This window comes from Equus quagga, chromosome 3, assembly GCF_021613505.1.
Source record: "Equus quagga isolate Etosha38 chromosome 3, UCLA_HA_Equagga_1.0, whole genome shotgun sequence".
Lineage (NCBI taxonomy): Eukaryota > Metazoa > Chordata > Mammalia > Perissodactyla > Equidae > Equus > Equus quagga.
In genome coordinates, this window is record NC_060269.1 from 71,535,142 (window position 1) to 71,560,278 (window position 25,137).

Consider the following 25,137-nt stretch of genomic DNA (forward strand, 5'->3'; position numbering starts at 1 on the left):
TTGGGACAACACCAAAGGGCCGTCCCAGCTCCAGAGATCCTTGAGGGTTGGCGGAGACTCAGTGGCAACTGTCTTGTGCTTCAGCTTCTCCTTCAGCTATCCCCGCCTTGCTAACTTCCCATAGAGATATCTCCCTAGAACCCTTCCCTAAACCTTCCTCATGGAATCCTCCCCCTCACAGTCTCTTTCCAGGGCCCCATCTGTGACAAGCAGCAATCAGGAGACATTAATGCTGAACACAGTAGCATGAGATACGGCAAATCCTGTTCTGGAAGAATTATCTGTTAGACGATCTGAGAGGGTAGGTCATTGTAATATCCAGGATAACTTAGGTAATGCTCTGGTAATAAACACAACAATTGAGAAATTCATTACTAAAGATGCATTTCTCCTCAGATTTACATCATACATTGATAGTTGAGGTGAAGGGACCCCTGCTTCCTAAGTCACGTGGGGCAAGGCTGATGGAGGCCCCACGATCTTGTTGGTACACCACCTGAAACTGATGCCTTCTTTAGTTGCCACCAAAGGACAGAAAGAGCACCTAGGGTCTTACACATCCTCTTTTATTGTTTGGCTTAAAAGTGATGCCATTGGTCAGAAGGTGCCACACATCCTTTCCAAAACCAAGAGGTCTAGGAAACATAGTCTTCTGTGTGCCAGAGTGAAAGCAGAAGTGGATGCTGGCACCACACTCTCTTTCTTTTCACCAAAGGATATGATTGCTCTCCCTCTCACATAGAGAATTCACTCACCCTCTTTCCCAAGGAGGACATCTGAAGACCCGGTAAACTCAGAAACCCTAGCTGACCCTTGGGCTAAGGGGACAAAGACTTCAGGGGCCACACATGACAAAGAATACAGAACTCGCAGGAGAGGATCTGAAAATTCACTAAAGAAACTAACAAGGACTATTGTAATAAGCAGAAACAAGAAACGCTGGGGATGGGGAGAACCTGACATCCACAATTGTCCACATCATCCTATTCCAAATACTCAGTCTTCTGCAAGAAGTTGCAGGGCATAAAGAGCAACAAAGAAGGATGGCTTATACAGAGGAAAACTTCATGATTAGAAGGGGCCCTTGAGAAAGCACTGAGGGGTTACTGCAGAAAATTTTGTCTGCTTGTTGCTATTCACATTCCTGTGCTGAGCCTATGTCTTCATAAGCTTGTCGCGGGGATGCTGAACAGCTCTGTTTCGGGGTAAGACAGAGTCAGAGGTCATGGATACCAGCAACTGATTTGTCTATTTTCTTCTGTCTTCCTCCAAGACTATATCTACTGTCTCATCGTGCTTTAGAAGCAAAACCTGGAAAACCTACCAAAGCAATTGTTTTTGGGTTTTTCTACCAATAGTACAGAAAATATGGCTGTTATTTTTGGTGCTGAAACTTAATTTTGTGGAGTAAATTTCAACCTGAATTTTAAGTTTGTTTAAAATAGTTAAACATAGAATAACCATATGACCTGGCACTTCCACTCCTAGATATTTACCCCCTAAAATCGAACACAGGTATACAACCAACGATTTGTCTAGGAATATTCACATCAGCCCTTCGCATAATAGTCCAAGGTGCAACGTCCATCAACTGATGAAGGGAGAAACAAAAATGGGTACATCCATGCAATGGGATAGGAATCAGCCATGAAAAGAAGTGAACTGCTGATGTGTGTATAATCTTTAAAAACATTATGCTAGTGAAAGAAGGCAGACACAAAAGGAGGAATCTTTACGTTTCTATTGATACAAAAAGTCCAGAAAAGGCAGATCAATTGATAGAATGTCCCTTCCTGGTTGCCAGAGGCTTGGCGTAGGGTGGAATGGGGAGCGACTGCTTAATTTGTACAGGGTTTCCTTTAGGATGATGAAATCTTCTGGTATAGACAGCAGTGATGATTGCACAGCACTGGGAATGTCCTAAACCCCACTGAATTGTGGGTGATTCACCTTTTCACAGTGAATTTTACGTGATGTGAATTTTACCTTAATTTCAGAAAACAATACAGAGTTCATTATCTCCCACAACAGAGTGTCAAGAGCCCATGTGGCTCAAGGATGAAAGGGCTCTATCAACAACCCCATGACTACTCCAGGAGTGGTAGATTTTCATTTTCTCTCATAGTGAGAGTGTTCTGTCCATTGTCACAAGACTATTCTATTCTTGGCCCCAAATGTCCAAAGACAGTGAGAGAAAATATGCCCTGTCATACCCCTTTTCACTAGACAGGCCTTTCCTTCCAGAAGCCCCAAGGGAACTTTCTGGGTCAGGGTTGCAATCCAGCCCATTACTCAGCTACACTTTGACCAGTGACAGGATTGCATTCAATTCCTTCCCCTCTGTTCTCGGGTGAGAGGAAAAGGCCATTTCACCTGAGTCCATGAGATGGGAAACACCCAAACCAAACTTAGGTCCTAGCAAGGAGAAAGCCATCAGTACTCAAATAACTCCCTGTTCTAGGATTTAATTTTCTTATTAATAGACTGTACTTTTTAGAGTAGTTTTAAGTTTACAGAAAAATTCAGCATGGGGCTGGCCCAGTGGCATAGTGGTTAAGTTCGTATGTTCCACTTTGGTGGCCCGGGTGTCCCAGGCTCGATCCTGGGTGCAGACCTATGTACCACTGATGAAGCCATGCTGTGGTGGTGTCCCACATACAAAATATAGGAAGATTGGCACAGATGTTAGCTCAGCAGCAGTTTTCCTCAAGCAAAAAGAGGAAGATTAGCAATACATGTTAGCCCAGGGCCAATGTTCCCCACCATAAAAAAAAATACATATATATATATATATTCAGCAGATAGCACAAGTTCCAATATTCCCCCTCATACCCAAGTTCACATACACTTTCCCTTGTTATCAATATCTTGCATTTGTGAGATACATTGCTTATGTTTGATGAGTCAACATTGATACAATATTATAAAGTAAACAGCTTATATTAGGGTTCGCTCTGTGTGTTTTATCTTTATTGGGCTTTGACGAATGTATAAGGACATCTATCCACTGTTACAGTATCATACAGCATAATTTCTCTGCTCTAAAAATCCTCTGTGCTCCTATTCATTCCTCCCTCCCTCTGCCCAAGTCCCGGTAACTACTGAAGTTTTTACCATCTCCTTGGTTTTGCCTTTTCCAGAATGTCACATAATTGGAATCATACAGTATGCAGCCTTTTCCAATTGGCTTCTTTTACTAAGGAATATGCATTTAAGATTCCTCCATTTTTTTTTTCATGGCTTGATAGTTCATTTCTTTTTTATTGCTGAATAATATTCCATTGTTTGAATAGACAATGTTTTGTTTATCCATTTCTTTCTTGAAGGGCATCTTGTTTATTTGCCAGCTTTTCCAATAATGAATAAAGCTGATATAAACATTCATCTGTAGGTTTTGTGTGGATATAAGTTTTCAATTCATTCAAGTATATACCAAGCAGTGACATTGCTGGACCTTAGGCCAAAAATGTCCAGCTTTGTGAGACACTTCCAAACTCTCCTCCAAAGTGGCTGCACTGTCTTGCATTCCCAACAGCGATGGATGAAGGTTCCTGTTGCTCCATGTCCTCCTCAGCATTTGCAGTTGTCAGTGCTCTGGGTTTTGGCCATTTTAATAGGCATGTACTGGTATCTGGTTGTTGTTTTTAATTTGCATTTCCCTGATGGCAAGGATGTTGAGCATTTTCTGTGTGCTCATTTGCCATCTGTGTATGAAAGGGCTGAAACAGAATGGACTGCAGGAAAAGAGATGTCTGGGATGACAGGAAGGTGGAGGCAGAGGTGATCTTCAAGGCTGACTAGGCACTGACTATGCCCTCTGTCAGGTAAATTGTGGTCTACCTAACATTGAGCTTTGAGTGAAAACTCCATAGTATCTGGTTGTGCACACATATATCTTATTGAGGATTGAGTTTTTATATATATTTTTACTGAAGGATGCCGTAAGCTCTACGTATAAACAGGTTGCTGTACAGCAGGTGAGGACGGTGTCAGAGATGATGAGAGTCTATCTTGAGTGGATGGTGTCTGCCACACAAGCGGCATGTGTTTCCTATCACCAGAGACAGAAACCTAAACACTTCTGCCACTGCGTCTTGGAATTGGAGTCTCCAAGGAAAACACAACGCAGCCAAGCACTGGGTGGAACAATGCTTTACTCACATAGAGAAGACAGAGCAAGATCAGCTTCAGCGGTAGGCATTGGCCCCCATGGCCAGCGGGTTCCCCCTGGCAGCTGAAGCAGGGCCGTTGGCCTGCACCCACCCCTCTCATGCCGTAGAAGAAAGAACCTGACCCCCTCTGCAGGGGACAAGTATAGCAGTGGAGTTGGCCAGCTGCCATATGACGCCCAAGCTTAAGCAGAACGAAGGAAAACACATTGAGACTGGAATGGGAAAAGATAGTCCCAGAAGAGGTGACAAGTCCAGCACAGGCTGTGCAGACTCCTTACCTCTTGGTGAGGAAGTGTTCCCTGCCCAAGACTCCTTCCTAAGTGGCCCAGTGGGGGTGCACAGACCACAGGCACTGGATTGCCTCTCCCAGCAGTGTCACTGGTAGCCAATGCCTCCCCCATTATGCATTTTCATTTTGAATTTGCCACCAGAGAGAGCCCTGAGAGGAACTACATCTCTTTTATCTCTTGGAGGACACATCCTTCCTGAGAAGTTTCTGTATTCTTGGCTACATTGGGTTCATAATCTAATCACTTTTATATTTGTGTATGTAGCATGTGCAGTATCCCCTCTCTAATGTTCAGTTCACTTGCAACACTGGAGGTGCTTACCGTTATATTTCTATATTAGAGCTGAAGATTCTGAGGTCAGAAGAGATTACATAACATCTACGAAGTTATTACGTTTACTAAGTGCTGAAGCCATGTTACCAGGTCAGACAAGCTTCCTTCAGAGCTGAGCTTTTTAACCTCTAATGACTTCTTGTAGAAAAAAAAAAAGAGTGAATGCAGGTGCTTTCTCAAGATCATTGATTGCAGGAGTTCTTTGAAAAGAAAACGAAAAGCAACGCCTTTGTGTTAGGAAAAAAGCTCACAGTTCTCCTTTACCCGGTGTCTCATCTTAATTTTCACACGGAACACCTCACTTCACCAGATCTGTGTGGGTTTTCCCCACACCAAGCAATTCCGTGGACATCAGCTGGGCGTTCTACAATTTAACCTAATTCTGACACTCTGTAGCTGGAGATAGCGTCACATCCCACTGGTTGAGGGTTCAGTCCCATGACACCGCCCCCTACTTCAGATGCCAATGGCAAGCAGTAGGTCCCCAGATTACCTACATTTTCTGTCCAATTTAGCTTCAAATCAGAGGTTACCACGACTTCCTCCTCAGGTTCAATTGATTTTCTAGAGCAGCTCACAGAACTCAGGGAAACATTTATATATGTTTACCAGTTTATTGAAGGATATGATAAACGAGACAGATGCACAGCCTAATGAAGAGACACACAGGGTGAGGTTGGGGAGGGTCCCGAGCATGAGAGCATTTGTCCCTGTGGAGTTGGAATGGATCACCCCACTGTAGGCAGATGTGTTCACCAACCTGGAGGCACCCCAAAGCCCATAGTATTGGGATTTCATGGAGGCTCCCTCACATAGGCCTGATCAATTATTAACTCCACTTCCAGCCCCTCCTCTCTCTCTAGAGATGTTGGAGGGGAAAGGGGGCATGGAAATCCCAAGCTTCTAATCATAGCTTGGTCTTTCTGGTGTCCATCCTGCATCCAAAAGCCACACAGGAGCCCACCCAGAGTAGACTAGTTAGAACAAAAAAGCTTCTATTGCTCTTGGCACTTAGGAATTTACCAGTGTTCCAGGAGCCCTGTGTCAGGAACTGTGGCCAGAGACCTATCTATATTTCCTATTAGCTCACAACATTTTTTCCGTTTCACATTACTGTCTCCAGATACTGACTGTCGATACAGCATATGTTTGCACCCTTCTCTGCTGTATTAAGCCTGGGTGGGCTTGACTGCTCCCAGAGGCCACAGACGGGGAAGCGTCTGTAATCTGCAATGCCTGTTCATGTGTATCTGACTACAAATCCTATGCTCCTCAGGCATATGCAGACATGGATAAACTGCAGCCAGAGCCTCAAATTCTGGAAAGAATGTGCTATTAGAAGTTGAATCCCTACATAGGATAGAGGGGGGAAGAATTTTCCCTCTATTCTTCTAGGTTCTTCTGGCTGTTCTAAGAGTTAAATTGACATAAGACAGAAAAAAGGAGAAAAAGAAAACAAAGTTTAATAACATGCATGCATGGGAGAAACCTAGGAAAACTGAGTAACTCACCAAAATGGCTGAAGCCACCACCTTAATTACCAACTCAAGCTGAAGACACAGGGGATGTTGGCAGTGGGGGATTGGGACTTCCAGGGGCAATTCAGGTGGAGATGGAAAAGTAAATGTTTGGTAAATAAGTGTTGCCCTACCTGGCAGAGACTTTGGGATACAGAGAGGACTGTGATCCACTGGGCCTTGCTGGCTTCCTTGCTGTCTGTCACACCTAGTTCATATCACATTGTAGTTTCCATGGTAAGAGCTCCCTCCTGGAACAGGCCTTTCATCTAGAATTCTTTTAGATAGTTATGGGGAAGGTCAAAGTCTTTTGCTCTTAAAATTGATCAAGCCAAAGAGACACATTTTTGTGGTAGCAAATTCTACTCCCCTACAGTAAATTCATGAGGAACTTGAGCAAATGGGAAATGTAAAGTTCTCCTCAAAGGAGGCCCACATTTTAGTTATCAGCATTATTACATATTTAAGTATGTAATGCATACATAGCACAACCGCTCAAAAGGTAAAAGAGGTCAGCAAACTTTCCTTCCAAGTACTCAGACACACAGTAGTTCACTTCAGAGAGAACAGTTCTTTAATTTTGGTGTGTATCCTTGCAGAGAAGTTACTTTCATATACAAATAGGCAGATGCTGAAAATACACACACCTACCTGTATATGTATATAAATATATAAGTATATACTATGTTAATATGCAATCTCAAATACATATATGCATTTCTAAGTATTTATTTTTCTCTTCACACACATGTGGTTCCAAATCAGTACATTAGATGTGTCATCATTTCCCACAGCTTCAAATTAGGTCACAGTATGTGTGGCTGCACCCTAGGTTAAATAACCCGTCTTCTACTAACACACATTAAGGATTTTCCTCTATTCTTACAAGCAACGCTCCAATTATTAAACATGCGTAAACTACAGTTTTCTTCTATGTAGGCTTACATCTAAGTTAAATTTTCAAGAGTGTATTTTCTGTGCGCATTTTCACTTGTGATGAATTTTCACTTGTGTGTCTTTTCACTTGAAAAATTTCTCATGGTGACTGTACCATTTTACGTTTTCACAGCAATGTGTGAGTGTCTGTTTCCCCAGCCCACAGTTCCTACTCTGAATCTCCGTTCTTCTTGTGCTGATGCTCTACCATCTTCTCACCTCAAATAATCATTCAAAGAGATCTTTTCCCTCTGTGTCAAGGCTCAGCGAGGATTCCACACTTGTCACTTTAGCCACATCTGTACTACAAACAGGAGAACACTGCAACATTATTCCTTTTGTAGGTTCAGCAAAATAAAATCTCATTCACACACATAATTCTAAGATTACTTAGGGTATTTCAATCTCTGAAAATGGATAAAAACTAGTCTGAGAACATGATCCAGTACTTCTATAAAGAGTTTAATTGTTTTAAAAAATGTTATGTTGTGTGGACACTGAAAGTCCATGGAATAGGAGTAAACATGAGTTCGGAACTGAGAAATAATAAGAAATACATATATTGATGTCTGCCCCTGGTTCTGACACAGAGCTCCTAAAACCCTTGTAAAAACCTAAGTGGTGAGAGCGCTAGTAGCATCTTTTGTCCCAACAGGTGACTCTGGTGGGCCCCTGGATGACTCCAGGATGGGAGCTGGTTACCAGAAAGACCAAGTCATGATTAGAAGTTTGGAATTTTGAGCACCATCTTCATCCTCGAGAGAGGGGAGAGAGGCTAGAAATGGAATTAATAATTGATCATGCCCACGAGAGAAAGCCTCCAGAAAACCCCAACAGTACAGGGTTTGGGGAGTTTCTGGGTGAACATGTGGAGGTGCTGGGAGAGTAGCGTGCCTGGAGAGTGCATGGATCTCTGTGCCTGTTCCCCATACCTTGCCCTAGGCATCTCTTCCATCTGGTTGTTTCAGAGTTATATTCTTCTATGATAAACTGGCAATCTTAAAAGTCAAACATTTCTCTGAGTTCTTTGAGCTGCTGCAGCAAATTAAATTGAACCCAAGGAGGAGGTTGTGGGAACCTCTGATCTATAGCCTGTGGGTCACAAGTGCAAGTGACAACCGGGGCTTAGGATTGGCATCTGAAGTTGGAGGGTAACAGTCTGGTAGGACTGAATCTTCAACCTGTGGAACCTGATGCTGTCTCCAGGTAAAAAGTGTCAGAAGTTGGTTGAATTGAGTTGCATTGTAGGACAGCCAGCTGCTCGAGGCTCCTGGCTCCAAGAACCTCAAAAAGGAACAGAGAAGGAAGTGACATGAAATACCTGTTCTTTAATAATTCTATTATAAAAATTAATAATATTATCTGAGGAAATGTGGAAATCACACGAGCCAGGAAAGGAGAGACAAATCGCCATAAGATGCTTGTACAATAAAAAGCAATGTGAACATTTGTTTGCATGTTATAGAATTTTGTGTGTGTGTGCATTTTAAAGTATTATGACTTAATATACAATTATAACCCAGTTTCAGTATTCACTATTGTAACAAAATAATTTCCCCATACAAAAAAATAAACACAAACATTTTAATGGCTACAAAATTATATTGAGGGTGTTTCATTACTTACTTAACCATCTCAGTCTTTGGGAAATTTAGTTGTTTTCTATAATATGCAATTATAAACGATGCTGGTATTAACACATATTCATACTAAAACATTCTTCTGTATATTTTTTAATTTCTTATGCTAGAATTATAAGAGAGCATGAACTGAGAAAGATTTTAATTGCTCCTAATTTATATTTCCACCACCACTACATAAAGATTCTTACGTCAACAGTGTTACCATAACGGATTAGTATTTCTTTAAACAATAATTTTGGAAAGGGAGTCTTGGGATGCAATCACAAAGGTAACCATTGCAGGACAGGAAGTCTGAGTTTCCTTCCTACATAGATTTTACGAACTCTGCCTAAAGTCAAAGAGAATCCAGATCTTCTCTTATTTTACACAAATTTTATTTTTTCTTTTTTACCCCTTTTGCAAAAGAAAGATCCAGCATCAAGAGATGGAGCCATTGGCCTCCCAAAAGATATTCACCGATCGCTGCATCCATTGTCTCTCTTTTCTGGGAGGGGTACATATGATCAGGCTGTGTTAAACAACGTGATCACGAATATCACGTTGAGCTGATTTAATTACTCCTTCCCTGAGACTCCAGTGCCACAGGGACTGCTGGATTTGGAAAAAATGACCCGAGACCAAAAGGGCATATTGGGTAGGTTCCAGAACTTTTTTCAAATCTCTACTGCAGTGGAATGAATAAGACAACAGACAGAAACTTTATTAAGCTGGATTTCAGGGTTTCTCATTCTAGGCTTCCACTATAGGGATAACGTCCTGAGCAGAGAAATTTTTCTGTTGATCCTAGATCACTTAGAAGAACTGTTACTTATTTTTGGAGTGCCAGAACTGATATGCTGAAATCGGACATTGGAAGCAGGAAGAGTTAACAGTGGATGTCTGTGGAGTGTGCTGAGGAAATTTTGTCTTGCCGTATCTCCTCAACGGGCACAAGAAGGTTCATAGGTATAAGGGAACTCCATTTTCCTGTGAATATGTCCTTGCCTCATTGGAATACAGGAATTTTCTATAATTCAAAGGATGGAATGTATCTTCAAGAAAATTCTGAATGAGAATCAAAGCAAACAATGCTTTATTTTGATAAAAAACAACAATAATAAGAAAAAACACTGAAGCAGTTATGCAGGTGCCACAATCCCTCTGGTGTGCTGGGTTCCCTGCCCTGGTCTGAAGAGGAGAGCCCTCACTACGACCTCACACAGCATTCCCTTCTGTATGTCTACGACATCTTCCATGTGTTTGCTCCTGGAACACAAGGAGAGATCTCCAACTCAGTGACACCACGTGGGCCATTTGGCCACTGAGGGCTCTGACAGTCTTCGTTGATGATCATGACCTCATAATGCATGGCACAGAACAATCTTCTCTACTTTGCCAAGTTTGAATGTCCTCCATGAATACAGTGTTTAGACAATGAGTTGCGTCCTTATATGTTACAGTAGCTGGGAGGGTTTTCCTTCCAACTTCTGGTATTGGAGGGAAAGAAAGGACAACTTTGGGAGTCAGCCAAGCCATAGGACACAAACAAAGGCTGTTCACATTGTAGGAAATAATCAGATCTATTCTTTCTTTCAAAATCAGTCTGTTGAGTGTTGAAGTCATTCTCTCCAATGTTTTGTCACTTGCAGAAATTCTTGTATGAATTCATTACAGGAGAAACTGGGTTTCTTCTGACTTTCTTATTATAATCAGAATCAGTGAGATGAAAGTGCTTAATAAGAGTATTCCAGGGCAAGAGGGATCCCTCTCTAAAAGGTCCTGTAGATGTGGATTTCCTACATAAACTAAGTAGAATGATGGGATTTCATCTTTAGTTTGAGAAGAGGTCCTTTCATTAAACATTGTTCTTGGAAACAAGAGGGCAAGATGTTGACAGTAGCTGTGATAATGAAACTATTTTGAAATAAGCAGAACTTCAAACTGAGGAAACCTAGGGGATTGTTCCAGTGGCAATGAGGTAAGCGGGAACTGGAGAGACTATGCCACCAGCTTGGGGTTAACAGGAACCTCACAGCTCCAAACAGTGATCTGTGAGCATGAAGGAGGGTTAAGTGGTCTGAATCATCAGAATATGAAGGAAAGGGCAACAAGAAGACACCACAAGTCAATTCAGACCTAGGAAGAGACCCAGAGGCTTCACTTTGGGATCTTCCACGGTTAATAAACCTGTGTTCTTTCACAATTGTGAAAGGAGGCTCGCCTCCCCCAACAGTCACATTCAATTTCTATTATTAAATTGACAAAATTAAGAAGTTTCTTCTTTCTCCTCCAAAGCATAATGACAAATAAATACTAGATTTGCAGAGGCAGGATTCGTGTTTTGAGACCCACAGAAAAAAGAGCCTGAGTGAATTGCAGCTCTGTGAAAATAATCTTTGAATGTGTCCAGTTAAGCTTATTTTAAGTACTGAGGCAACCAGATTGTAACCTACGGACTCAGAGGTCAGTGTGAGCTGGTCATTGACTTGAAATACATTTACAAAGAACAGTTACACTTGTCCTGGAAAACAGCATTTGTGCTTTCACTTTTTTAGAATCTGAATTTGGAGAAGAACCTGATTGACCAAAAATATAACTTTAAGAACTTGATGAATAGAGAAATTTCTTTCCTTTCACCTTCCTTTCTTCTATTTCATTTTCATGGTGAAATATAAAAATACAAAAATCGATACATATAGATGGTTATTAAATAAACAACTGTGTGACATCACCCCAGGTCAAGAAAAAGACTACTACTACCACCAGTAGGTCTCCTGCATGCCCCCTACTGTTGCTAGACTCCTCTTGCCACCAGGTTATCAAATATCCATATTGGTATAATAACCCTCCCTTGCTTTTCTTTATACTTTTGTCATATGTATTTCTATGCCAAAAACATAGTCTGATTTTTGCCTGCTTTTTTCCCTTGTGTAATTAGGGTAATATATATATATACTGTTGCATCTGATTTCTTTCATTCAATATTAAGTATTTAAGATTCATACTCAGTGTTGCGAGTTACTCCTATTAATAAGCCATTTTGTTTATTCCTTCAATTGTTGTTGGAAGTCTGGATTGTGTTCATTTTTGGCAGTTACAAATGATGCTTCTGAGACGATTCTTCTGTGTGCGTATATATATACACACACACACACACACACACATATATATATGGATTCACATGGATTTACTTATGGTATTAAGCAGGCATCATAGGGCAACCATATCTTCAGCTTTACTGGGGATATTGTCATTTTTTTTCTTCAAAGTCAACAAACCAATTGATAGTCCCACACTGTAATTCCCACATCTTCACATTCTGGCTGACACTTAATACTGTCCAAAGTTTAATTTGAGGCTTCTGGTGGGTGTGTGGTGATGATTGTGGTGTAAATTTACTCAGCCTTTTCTTTTCTGTAATTCTGTCCCAGGTCAAGATTTGTGTGGGGGGGGGCAGGGTAGGAAGGAGCCCGGGATTCCCACATCATCCTACGTGAAAATATTTGTGGGGCACTGATGTCATTTATTTCTTTTACTTTACTTGGTATTTCAAATGCACTGTCCAGTAGTGTGGTCAGGACACAGAGTCATTTCTCAAGGACCCCGTGGAGTCTAAATATTGGACTCCACATATTAGGTCTTCTTGTTTTCCTTTGAAATAGCTTCTTTTGTCCATCTGATAAAACAACCTTGAGTACTCTTTGTAAAAACAATAATTAAGATATAATTGACATATTATTTTCAGGTGTACAACATAGTGATTCAATATCTGTATATTTTGTGAAATGGTCACCACAATAAGTCTAGTTAACATCCATCACTGTACATAATTACATACTTTTTTCTTCTGATGGGAAATTTTAAGATCTACTCTCTTAGCCACTTTCAAATATGCAATATAGTATTAACTGCAGTTAATATAAATATAAATATAGTCAACAAGTACATTACATATCCAAGACATTTATTTATAGCTGGAAGTTTGTTATTCAACCCTCTTCACCCCTTTCACCCCCCATCCCCACTCCCCGACATCAATTACTCTTGAAGGAGCATAAAATCCTCACACTGACTAATCATGGGTCCTTCCAAATTATTTGTCGGCTCCCACCCAGATCTTGCATTGAAAATCTCAAAGAGAGAGTTTAGGTTTTCTTTCCTTCCCACTGCTTGACCTGACCAAAATGTCATGCATAGCTGCTGGCCTATTGCTATATACAGGAGAGTCACCCGAGGAATAGAGAAAACTGGAGGAAAAAAGACATCGTTAATTTATCATTACATTGTCATCAAAAGCATGGAATTCACCAATGATGCCTAGGAAGAAATTGGGATCATTTATGGAATAGTGTAAAGAGAATATAGGAGATGTCTCAGCTGAAGAGAAAGAAGCTACAAAACATAATTATGAAAAAAGACGGAGCAATAAAATGCATCAGGAGATTCAGGAGCATAAACAGAATTAAGGGGAAAAAATGACCCATAGTTTCTCAGTTACTCGTTATGGAGAGCAGGATCAATTCCCAAAAGGTCAAGTAACTCTGATTCTGATGTATTTGATGATAATGTTTATTACTAATGATAATTTGTATTTTCAATTATCATCATGTAATGCTGATAATTTGCACATATAATTTATATTTCTATAGTTATTGCTACTCTCCTCTTAGACTAGTGACCATTATTTTGAGCGACAAAAACACAGTGCCTTGAGATTATCTGCCTGTTCATTATATGTGTTAAATTATTGAATTTTTGCCTTGCATCAATTTTTATTTCATTAATTGATTGCCATTTAGATGATTCGGATGTTTACACATAATTATCAAGTCAAATCTCAGTATTTATTTTGCATTTCTCTCTTCATTTATGGTTGGAAAATCTGTCCCTAACTTAATATTACAAAAACATATGCAGGTGTATCTCCAGATCGCTTTTACATTTAATTATTCATTCCATTTTGACTATTACAGCTTAGCCTAGAGAATTAAGTAAACATGTGTTACTTCACTCCTACACACCACTTAAAAGCAGCTAACAGAGACTGAATAAACCAGCCCATCCCCGGCGGGATCAGGAGTTACTTTCCCCATATGCTGTCGCCAGGCTGCAGCCGCCTGACGGGACTCACCCAGGGCCCTGCCCTCGGAGCTCACACCCGCCCTGCGCTCACGCCGCCGGGGCCACCCCGCCAACCCTCCCGAGCGGCTCTGCGCGCACAGGCCTGAGGCTCGGAGCCGGCCCCGGGCTGCCCTGCTCAGCCTCCTGGGCGCAGCGGCGCCTCTGGACCGAGCACTCGCACCAGCGGCCTCCTCGCAGGCTCCGTGCCCGCGCACGCGCCCTCGCGTCGTGCTCCTCGCGGAGAGACCTGCGCTCGGGGCCAGGCTCCGGGGGGTCTCTCGGCTGCAGTTCTACCGGGACTTCCGCGCTTCGGTGGCCTTTCTGATGAGCCGCCGCGCCCAGAGATGTTCAGGTTGGAGCGACACTTCCCAGAGGGCAGCGGTCACTCCAGATCTTTGGCTTTCATTCCGTTTTCGCAAGGTTCTCCCTCTTTGCAAGGTGAGTGGAGCTCATTTGTGGATGTGTTAGCACAGGAAGCGGGAATCCTGTGAAGCGAGTCAATTCTGAGCCCGACGTGAATCAGGAGGGGTGGCGGCAGAAGCGCTCACAGCGTGGCGGCCCGTAGTGGGGACACCAGTCCTCACGGGACTCTCGGGCCTGAATGGCAGAGGACGGTGTGTGTCTGTGGGGACAGACGGGCAGCGTGTGGCGGGGTGTGTGTGTGTGAGAGACGCGAGTGAGCGGTGGGATGCGCCTCCGTGCCGTGGGTGTGGCTGCGAGGCTGTGACAGGTGCGTGGCTGTGCTGGGGTGACGGGGATTTGGTTGCATGTCCTTCACCTGTGCGGGTGTGATGGCTGTGGCTCTGTGGCGTCACTGTCTGGTGGCTCTGGGTTCCCTGGCGCTTCCTCCTCTTCTCTCCTCACAGCTACTTGGCTGTAGGAGGGAAGTCGGATATTGAGCCCTAAACAAAGGTTTCCAGCAAGGGGGCACTGAGCTTAGTTTGGGAAAGCCTGGAAAGTTCTGTACTTGGGAGCTTTGAGGGGCAGCTACTGTCTCAGAGCCTCGGGGTTCCCAGAGCTCTGAGCCCAGGAACGTGCTTAAACCTATTCCTGTAGTCCAGGCTCTGTCCTGTTTTCCATCTGTTTATGTGTATGAGCAGGGCGGGTGTGGACCTGGAGAGTGTCCTGTAAGGAAGTCATTCTGTGCCCCAAGAAAAGCCTGGTGCCTCGTGACTTCCTCCTCAGTCCTGCCATCCCCAAAAGAAGAACCTTAGTGAGGGGAAAGAATTGTTGTACATGCAAAAACCAACGTTGAGGATGGTTGATTTTCTTTCATAAAATCATTGACTTTAAATTATTGATATAAGAAAAATTTAACAAAACTTTGCGATAATATCTGATTTTTAGTTGTCTTCCCAAAAACATTTCCAAATACTGATTGAAACAGAAGAAAATAAGGAATCATTTTATTTACCCACATGCCTTTTGTTGCTGATTAAGGGCACTGAGAGTCGTACTGATGTTTTCACTTTATGAGACGCTTGATCATGTCAGCTTCTTTGGGCAGGTTGTGATTCACAAATGTCTCTTTGTTTCTGCTGCATTTCGGTGTGAGGGAAATTTCCTCCTCTTCTTTTCTAGAAGCTCTTGATTTATGAATTAAAAATTCATTCTCAAGCAAAAGTCCTGATTTTTTTCCCCTTTGTTCTGTGAGCATTATCAGAGCAGGGCTGATAAGCACAATATTACTCTAAAAAGCAAAATTGTTTCTTTTATAATACCCAGTTAGGGGACATGCAACGTTCTTCAATAAAAATAGCTAACATATTTATATGGGATTCCAACATATTATTAAGTTTTTATGTAGATTATATTTCTCCAAGATATTCATGCTTAGTAAGGGACCTTCATACTCTTGGTTTTACTGATGAAAACTCAAGACACTAAAATGTCATGAACTCTAAGGGCAGTTACATTTAGAAAATCTGAGAACAGAATCTATGTCTTAAGTTTCAACTGGATACCATTCCCCAGTTATGAGTGTGTATTTTACACTTGGACCAGTATCATCCTGATTAATAATGCTGTACCTGCCATCACACAGCAGAACCAAATTAATTAACCTGTTCCTTGTTAGATTTTTGTGTTTCTAGTTTTGGCTGTCAAAAACTACATATTGAACATACTCGTGCATGCATTTCTTTATCTCAATATTTTCTTAAGCAATGTCTAGAACTAGAATTTGGGGTCAAATAATCAGATTATTAGTAAGTGCTTATGATATGCCAGACCATGCCATCTTAGTATTTGGGGTGATAAAAAGACTCAGATGACATAGTGGATCTTTTATGTCCCTTCTGGTAAGTAAGGTAAACCCTGAATAGGAATAAATGCATCGAAGGCCACTAGGGAGATTCAGATAATGTGACTTGGTGTTTGATAAGGCAGTGATGACATTCTGACTACAGCCACCACTGTCAGGTTGTGATCAAACTATGATGACCTATGAGAGCACCGAGATGGTAAGGAATTTATGTTGTAAATTTTTATGTTACTTTTTAAGTTGAGATATATACATGAGCATAAAAGTCCATTTTCTTTTTTTTTTGGTGAGGAAGATTGGCCCTGGGCTAACACCTGTGGCCAGTCTTCCTCTTTTGCTTGGCCCTGAGCTAACATCTGTGCCCGTCTTCCTCTATTGTGTATGTGGGGTGCCACCACAGCATGGCTTGATGAGTGGTGTAGGTCCATGCCTGGGATCCAAATGTGTGAACCCGGGCCACCAAAGAAAAGTGTGCTGAACTTGACAACTACACCACTGAGCCAGCCCCAAAATTCACCTTGTAATAATGCACTCAAAAGAAAACTTTTTACTATATTCACAAGGTTGTACAAATCAGTACCACTATCTAATTGCAAAACATTTTATCACCTTAGTAAGAAACCCTGGCCTTGTTAGCTGTCACTTCCTATCCCTCGTCCTCCCATACTCTGGAGACCACTAACCCGTCTTCTGTCTCCATGGATTTGCTGACTCTTGAAATTCAGTCTACATGGAATCATGCAGTATGTGTCCTTTTATGTCTAGCTCCTTTCACTTAGCATGAGGTTTTCAAAGTTCGTCCATGTGGTAGATAAGCACATTATTCTTTTACTTTACTTTGGAAAGTCTACATGGCATTACATTTGCCATTTTAACCACTTTTCAGTGTACAGTTCTGTGACAGTAAGTACATTCACATTGTTGTGCAACCATCAGCACCGTCCACTTCCAGGACTTTTTCATCTTCGACTGAAACTCTGTCCCATTAAACACTAACTCCCCATTCCCCTCTGCTCCAAGCCCTGGCAGCCACTGTTCTCCTTTCTGTCTCTATGAATTTGACTTCTCTACGACCCTCATAGTAGAGCAATCGTGCAAAATTTATACTTTCATGACAGGCTCATTTTACTTAGCACAGTGTCTTCAAGGTCATCCACATGCAGTTGGTGTCAAAATAGCCTTATTTTTCTGGCTGTGTAATATTCCCTTATATCCATAAATGGCATTTGCTTCATCCATCTGTTGATGGACATTTGGGTTGCTCCCACTTTTTGGCTGTGACAAATGAGGACATTTTTGTACTACTTTTTTTGTGAATGCATATTTCCATTCTCTTGGGTATATAGCTAAGGGCAGAAGTGCTGGGTCACATGGTAACTCCTACATTACATTTTTTATTCTGATGATGATCGTTGCTGAGTGAGACTGATGGGATAAGATAATTGAGCAGCTTTCTGGAGGACATGACTAACAGGGTGGGAAAGGGTTCCATACAGAAAACTTGCAATAGGATGTAGCCCTGAGAGCAGCAATAATACATCTTACCTATACTCAGGGACCTCACCATCTGCCTAGACAGTCATCCAACAATGAGCATGCCTAGAAACCTGAGAGGACATTGTGTCACTGGTAACTGAAGGAAACAAAAACCATTTAGTAAAACAACCCAAATTTAGTACATTTCTTCAAGACCTACTAAACTCTGTTTACAAGAATGTACTTTCCATATTTTAGAAAACAGCTTCCACTTAACACACAACAAATGTTCACATGCATAGATATTTTAAGAAATGGCCATTGAATCAGCAAGTTAAGGTAAACTGAAACAAACAAAACCCCCATCAGGAGCAAAAGATAAGCACTGTCAATATGTGAATGGACAACTTTCTAGATCTTTTTCTGTCTATTGAAGTCTGATGATTTTTCAGTCGTTTGAAATTGAGATACACATATGTTCTTGAAATGGTGTCATATTGTACCTATAGTTTTATAACCTGATTTTTCTACTGACAGTATTTCTAGAATGTTTTCCATGTTCACAATATTTTTCCTGACTTCACGTTTATTACATGAATATGTCATAATGTGTTTAATCACAGTCAGTTTTTCTGGAATTGGAATATTGAATATTTCCTGACCAGTTCTATGTCTTTTCTAACCTGTTCAACCTCACCTGACCCCAAGGCCATGAGGTTAGGTGTGCCTGGATGGCGTGGCTCCTTTTCAGTCCTGGAAGGTGTGAATGGAGGGAGGAGGACCTGTTCAGGGCTGGGCTGAGCAGCCTAGTCTCAGGTGCAGAGCAGCTTCCCCAAAGTGGAGGACAGGACAGAAAACTGTCTGCTGAAGTATTTGGGTTTCCTTGGGATTAGGGGAAGAGTTTGGGGTTATCTACAATCCTTCTAATCTTTTCATATTGTTGTGTTTGTACAGTTAGAGGTATTATGCAAAATGGAATGGAGGAGCCAAATGTTACTTCCTTTCATGGTAACCCTTAATTATGCTTGCTCTCATGGTCTCTTTTTCCTTTCTCAGCTCTGGATTGTCTTTGTTCTTTCCCAGTAGAGGAATCCCAAGGAGGACTGATCAGTTTTCGCAGGTGCAAAACCATGTTATGTGTAAGTTAGTGTTTCCTTCTCATTGAAATAGTGAGACGTAAGTGTTTTCATTAATTGTTCTGAAGCTTCCTACCCAAAAGAACCCCATGTTATTATGTGCTTCCCAGTTCCTCCCATTCCAGTGAACTGAACAATGGTTCCAAATAACCTAGTCCTCCTTATGTGGCCGAGTCTCTTCTAGCCAGTGTTTATGTATTCACTGACCAGATTATTCTCTCCTATATGTTCAACTTAGTAATATTAAGAGCTATAATGGAGGAATGAAGAAATTAAGTCCTGTCAAGAAATGATTTGAGCTTCCCGTGTCAGGACTGTAGTTGCATGAGAGATGGAGATCCCATTTGGCCAAGCAGGGAAAGACTGACATTCTCACATACATGAGTTTTCTAGACACATGTGATAAAGCCCAGCAATGAATGGTCTCGGGAGGCTGGGATCCAATGCTCTGTGAGGTTTTTAGAATTGAATAGCAATATGATTTGGGGCTTGTAATATATGGATCATGGTTCTTCGTAAGGAATTTCTGAGTGATATGTACAATGAATATTTTATTATTGACTAGTATGTGCTGAAATTGAATGACCTTGGTATAATTCTGCATCATCATACATCGAGTATTCTCTAAATCAGGAACCACAAAAGTGTTCAGTGAGGGATTGTTAATGGCCATAAAAAGAGAATAAAAACATAAGCTGTTTAAGTTATCAGAGATGAAGAACAGAAAAGACCTTAGATATGTTGTCCAACCTTGTATATAGAAACCTAGTCATCTGGAGATGATCAAATATATTATAACTGTAAGTTTGAGTGCTATGCAGCCATTCAAAATATTTATTAAAATAAGAAAACTATGTGTCATAGGATTTAACATAAAGAATTTGAGGATTGAAGACATCCCTTAGCTTATCAAACCCTCTTATTTTTCTATCCCTCGTGACAATGTCTTTATTTCATTTGGAGTGTTTAGCCCATTTACATTTAATGTAATTATTGATACAGTTAGATTAAGGTCATCCATTTTATTATTTTCTGTCTTTTCCATCTGGCCTTTGTTCCCATATTTCTCTATTTTGTCTTCTTGGGTTAATTAAGTATTTATTTAAAATTCCATGTTAATTTGCTTATTTGTTATACTTTGTGATTATTTTTAGTGGTCACTGTCTCTATTATAATATATATTCTTAACTATTCAGAATCTACTTAGAGTTAATATTGAACTCTACTCTTACTCTTCAAGTGTAAGAACCTTGCAATTTATAGCCCCATCTTCTATATTACAGCTGTTGTATATATTACATCTATCTTTATATAAAACTATAATACCATGTTTTTAATAACATCTGTATTGATATAGTACGCAGTACATCTTTAAAGTATACACTTGGATTCATTTTTTAAAAGTTTTGATAGAATAGACATATAACATTATATTACTTTCAGGTGTACAACATAATAATTCAGTATTTGGATATATTGAGAACTGATCACACTAAGTCTAATAAATATCCATCGCCACATATAGTTACAAATGGATTAATTTTGAAATGTGTATACATCCATGAAACCATGACTACAATCAAGATAATGAACAAATCCATCACCCACAATGCTTTCGTAATCCCTCCCACCTCCCAGCCTCCTCCCCCTCTGCCTCCAGGCAACCAGTGATCTGCTTTCTGTGACCAGAAATTATTTTGCAATTTCTAGAAGTGTATATAAATGTAATCAAACAGTATGTTTTCTTTTTTGTCTTGTTTCTTCCACTCAGCATAATTACTTTGAGATTCATCCATGTTGTTTCATGTATCAGTTCAATCCAATATATAGCGGAGTAGTATTCCATTATATGGATATCTTATAATTCATTTATCCTTTCTCCTGTCAACAGACATTTGAGTTGTTCCAGTTCGGGGCTATTATGAATAAAGCTGCTATAAACATTTCTGTGAGAGTATCTGAATAGGTCTAAATTTTTATTTGTCTTAGGTAAATACCTAGGTGTAAAATTGCTAGGAAGTAAGGTAGTTATATGTTTGACTTTAGGATGAATTGACAAGCTGTTTTCCAATTTTTAAAACTGTTTTATATTCCCACTATTAATTTATGACTTTTCCATTGACTCCACATCTTTATCATCCTTCTTATTATCAGTCTTTTGGATTTCAGCCATTCCCTCTAAACCCTTTTTTTAGGTGAATGTCACAAGTTTTGACATATTGTATCTTTATTATTATTCAGGTCAACATATTTTAAGTTCCATTTGAAATTTCTTCTTTGACTCATGGGTTATATAAATATGTATTGCCAAATTTCCAAACATTTCCAAGATATTTCTGTTACTGATTTTAATAATTCCATTTTGCTCTAAGAATACACTCTGTGTGATTGGATATTTTTAATTTATGAGACTAGAGTTTTGTTGCCCAACATATGGTCTAACCTGGTGACTATTCCATATGCACTTAAAAGAACAGGTATTCTGTTTTTGTTGGGTGGAGTTTTCTATAATTGATAATTAAGTCTATTTTTTGGTAGCGTTTTCTTCTTTGCTATTACTGATTTGCTATCTATTTACTAAGAGAAGGGTGTTGAAGCATCTTTACCATTTTATTGTTTTCCCATTACTTTTCACTTCTGTTTGTTTCCTATGTTTTGAAGCTATTATTATGTACATTCACTCTTGTGAATGTGGGCTTGAGGAACTGGATACTTTTTCATTATGAAATGGCTTTCTGACCCTGGTAATATTCCTTGTTCTGAAGTCTCCTTTGTCTGGTACTATCACAGCCACTACAGCTTTCTTTGGATTAGTGTTTCCATAATATTCTCTCGTCTATCCTTTTACTTTTGACCTATTTATCTTATATATACACACACACACACACATATATTTAAAATGTATATATTGTGTAAATGTGTATATATATATTAAAATGTGTAGTATCATCCTTTCTTTCCTAAATCCAGCCTGACAATCTCTAAATGTAACCATTAGACAATTTACAATTGATGTAATTATCTATATCAGCAGTTCTAAAACTTTAACATGTATGAGAGTCACCTGGAGAGCTTGTTAAACCATACTTTTCTGGGCCCATCACCAGTATGTTTGGTGGAACCCATGAATCTGCAATGCTATCAAGTTCATAGCTCATTCTAATGCTGGTCCAGTAACCACATATCTATGTATTTATGTCTCTATGTACCACTGGTGCCTTTTTTCCTGTCTGCCTATCTGCTGCTTGTTTCCTTTTCCCACTTTCTTGCCTTGTCTTAAATTGAATTTTTTTCTTTGGTATTTGCACTTTGGCTTATCAGATATACCCTTTATTTTATTTTTTGAGATTATTCTATGGTTTCCAGTATTTACCCCAGTCCATCCTCAAATACCGTTATACTACCTAGCATATAAGGTAAGAATGTTAAACAGTATATTTACCTTTTGCCTGCCTAGCCTCTGGATTATTTTTATCATACAGCTCACTTCTGCCTATAATGTACATCATACAATGCATCATCATTATTTTTGCTTTATGCATTTAGTCCTTTTTTAAAGAAATTTTAAAAATTCATTCTTCCATCACTTCCCCTCCAAAATTCTTACACCTGGCAGACACAAACTAAGGCGATCTCTCAGAGCTCCTTTTTATCTATTAATTTAAACCAAGGGGTAAGAGAATTTGATTGGAATACAGCCACACCCATTCATTTATATATTGTCAATGGCTGCTTTCCAGCTACAACAGCAGAGTTGAGTAACTGCAAAAATATTTATTATCTGGCCCTTTAGGAAAAAAATTGCTGATCCTCAGTTAATGGGAGTAGAGGAATTTCTGAATCAATGTCACTCAGGGGGATCCACAGTGGTGGTGCTTGAGGCTCTCTGCCCTGGCCTTCTTCCCTCCCCCTTGGCTTTCACTCATCAAGTGGACACAAAGTAGAGAGCAGCGTTTGGTCTTCTTAAATATATGTTAGTGACAAGGTAGCTGGCATATTTAGGGGATTAAGAATTCCTTAATAACCAGACACCAAATAGCCAGACAGCTGAGGAGGACAGTGCAATAAAACCGCATATAACAATGAATAAAACCGCATATAACACTTGAGGCAGAATATAACATGCTTGGCCATGGCATATTATTCTCTTGAAGAACTGTTCAGTTTTTTTGTGACTATTTTATTCAGAATTTTTGTACAAATATTCAAAATTGATATTAATACTGATTTCATATATTAATATTCAAAATTAAGAATTTAATATTCTTTTTTTTTTTTTTATTTTTTTTTAAGATTTTATTTTTTCCTTTTTCTCCCCAAAGCCCCCCGGTACATAGTTGTGTATTCTTCGTTGTGGGTTCCTCTAGTTGTGGCATGTGGGACGCTGCCTCAGCGTGGTCTGACGAGCAGTGCCATGTCCGCGCCCAGGATTCGAACCGACGAAACACTGGGCCGCCTGCAGCGCAGCGCGCGAACTTAACCACTCGGCCACGGGGCCAGCCCCAAGAATTTAATATTCTTAATGTTTTGTTATTGCCATTACATGTTCATTAAAAGTTAGAGGGGCAGGCCTGGTGGTTAAGCTCGCGTGCTTCACTTTTGTGGCCCAGAATTCACAGGTTCAGATCCTGGGTATGGACCTATTCACTGCTCATCACAACATGCTGTGGTGGGCATCCCACATACAAAATAGAGGAGGATTGGCACAGATATTTGCTTAGCGACAAACTTCCTCAAGCAGAAAGAGGAAGATTGGCAACAGATGTGAGCTCAAGGCCAATCTTCCTCACCAAAAAATAAAAAATCTAGATTCAACTTGATTGCAAACCCATATGGCTCTGTTTTTTTTATTTCATTTCTTTTCTTGCGATTTTAATATTAGGGTGTTAACCACTTTCCCAAATTCATCTGACAGACTAGTGTTTCTATTTCTACTTTCTTTGAAGCCAACAGATTACCTGGGTACCAGCCCCAGCCCAATTCCCTTGAGCACTTCCCATCCTGGTAGTACTGCTGGGTCGCACATAAAAGGAGCATCTCTAAATGAGCCCCTCACTGAAAATCAAGTATCATGTGTTCTTAGCCAATACTATGCTGGAGCTCAGGGCCCTTCTACAGGAGTATAAAATGCCATGTGGCTGCTTAGCCGTGTTTGGATACTTACCAGCAACCTTAACAATAGTGCAGATTCTTTAATGTGTGAAGGTTTTAAGGCAGGGTGAGAAATATCCACTAATAGTTTTATTTGTTTAATGTACCATGCCTAAAGTTATAATTTGCCAAATAATTGCCATTTCATTAAACTATCAACATTTCTCCAGATTTGCACTGTCAGATACAATAGCCACTAGCTACTTGTGGCTATTCAAATTTAATTGATTAAAATCAAATAAAATTAAAAATTGAATCCTTCATGGGTACTAGCCATAACCAAGTGTTCACTAGCCATGTGTACTGGACTATACAGATAAAGAATTTTTCTGTCATCATAAAACTTTCTATCAGATAGGAATATTCTGAATACCTACATTTTACTCATATAAATAAAGAGAATTTTATGGATTTAACAAATTAAATACTGCCACGAATTTAATCATCATTTGCATAATTAATTGAGTACTGTAAAGCATATGGTTAAAATCATAAATCTTTGTCAGATATTTGAAAGTGTCTTAATTCTATTCTAGTAGAAACAATATACAAAAAATATTGTTTAAAAATAGTAAATTGGAAAAAAGTTGACTTACATTTTGTTATTACCACTTTTATGTTTACACTTACTCATATTCTCATTTCTTACCATATTTCCCCTATGGTTATGATAACTGGATGATTTTAGATAATTCTTGTAGTTTCCATGTTTTTGCCTGACACACACACACAAAGTGTAATCAGAAAAAGTGAATGTTTTAGGAGCTAGCTTATCAACCAAATATTTCTCAGCCAGGGCCTAGGTCTTGGTGACCTTGTGATGGAGGCCCCTAAATATCTTTCCTTTATTTACTTCTTACAAAAGTGTGATTGAGATGGGTTAAGATATAGTTTCAGACCCTTCCTCCCCTATGATGGAGTAACAAGGATAGGAGGCACTCTTTCACCTCAAACAACTTAAAAATATAAAAAAAAATGTGTGAAATGACAGTGTTCAGACATTAGACAACTGTTCAAGACTAAGATCCCTGACTGCATAAACAGTCAAGGTGAACCCTATTATTTCTCCAAACATAGTGAACCAAGAGCCACAGTGGAAAAACTCCATAATATATGGAAT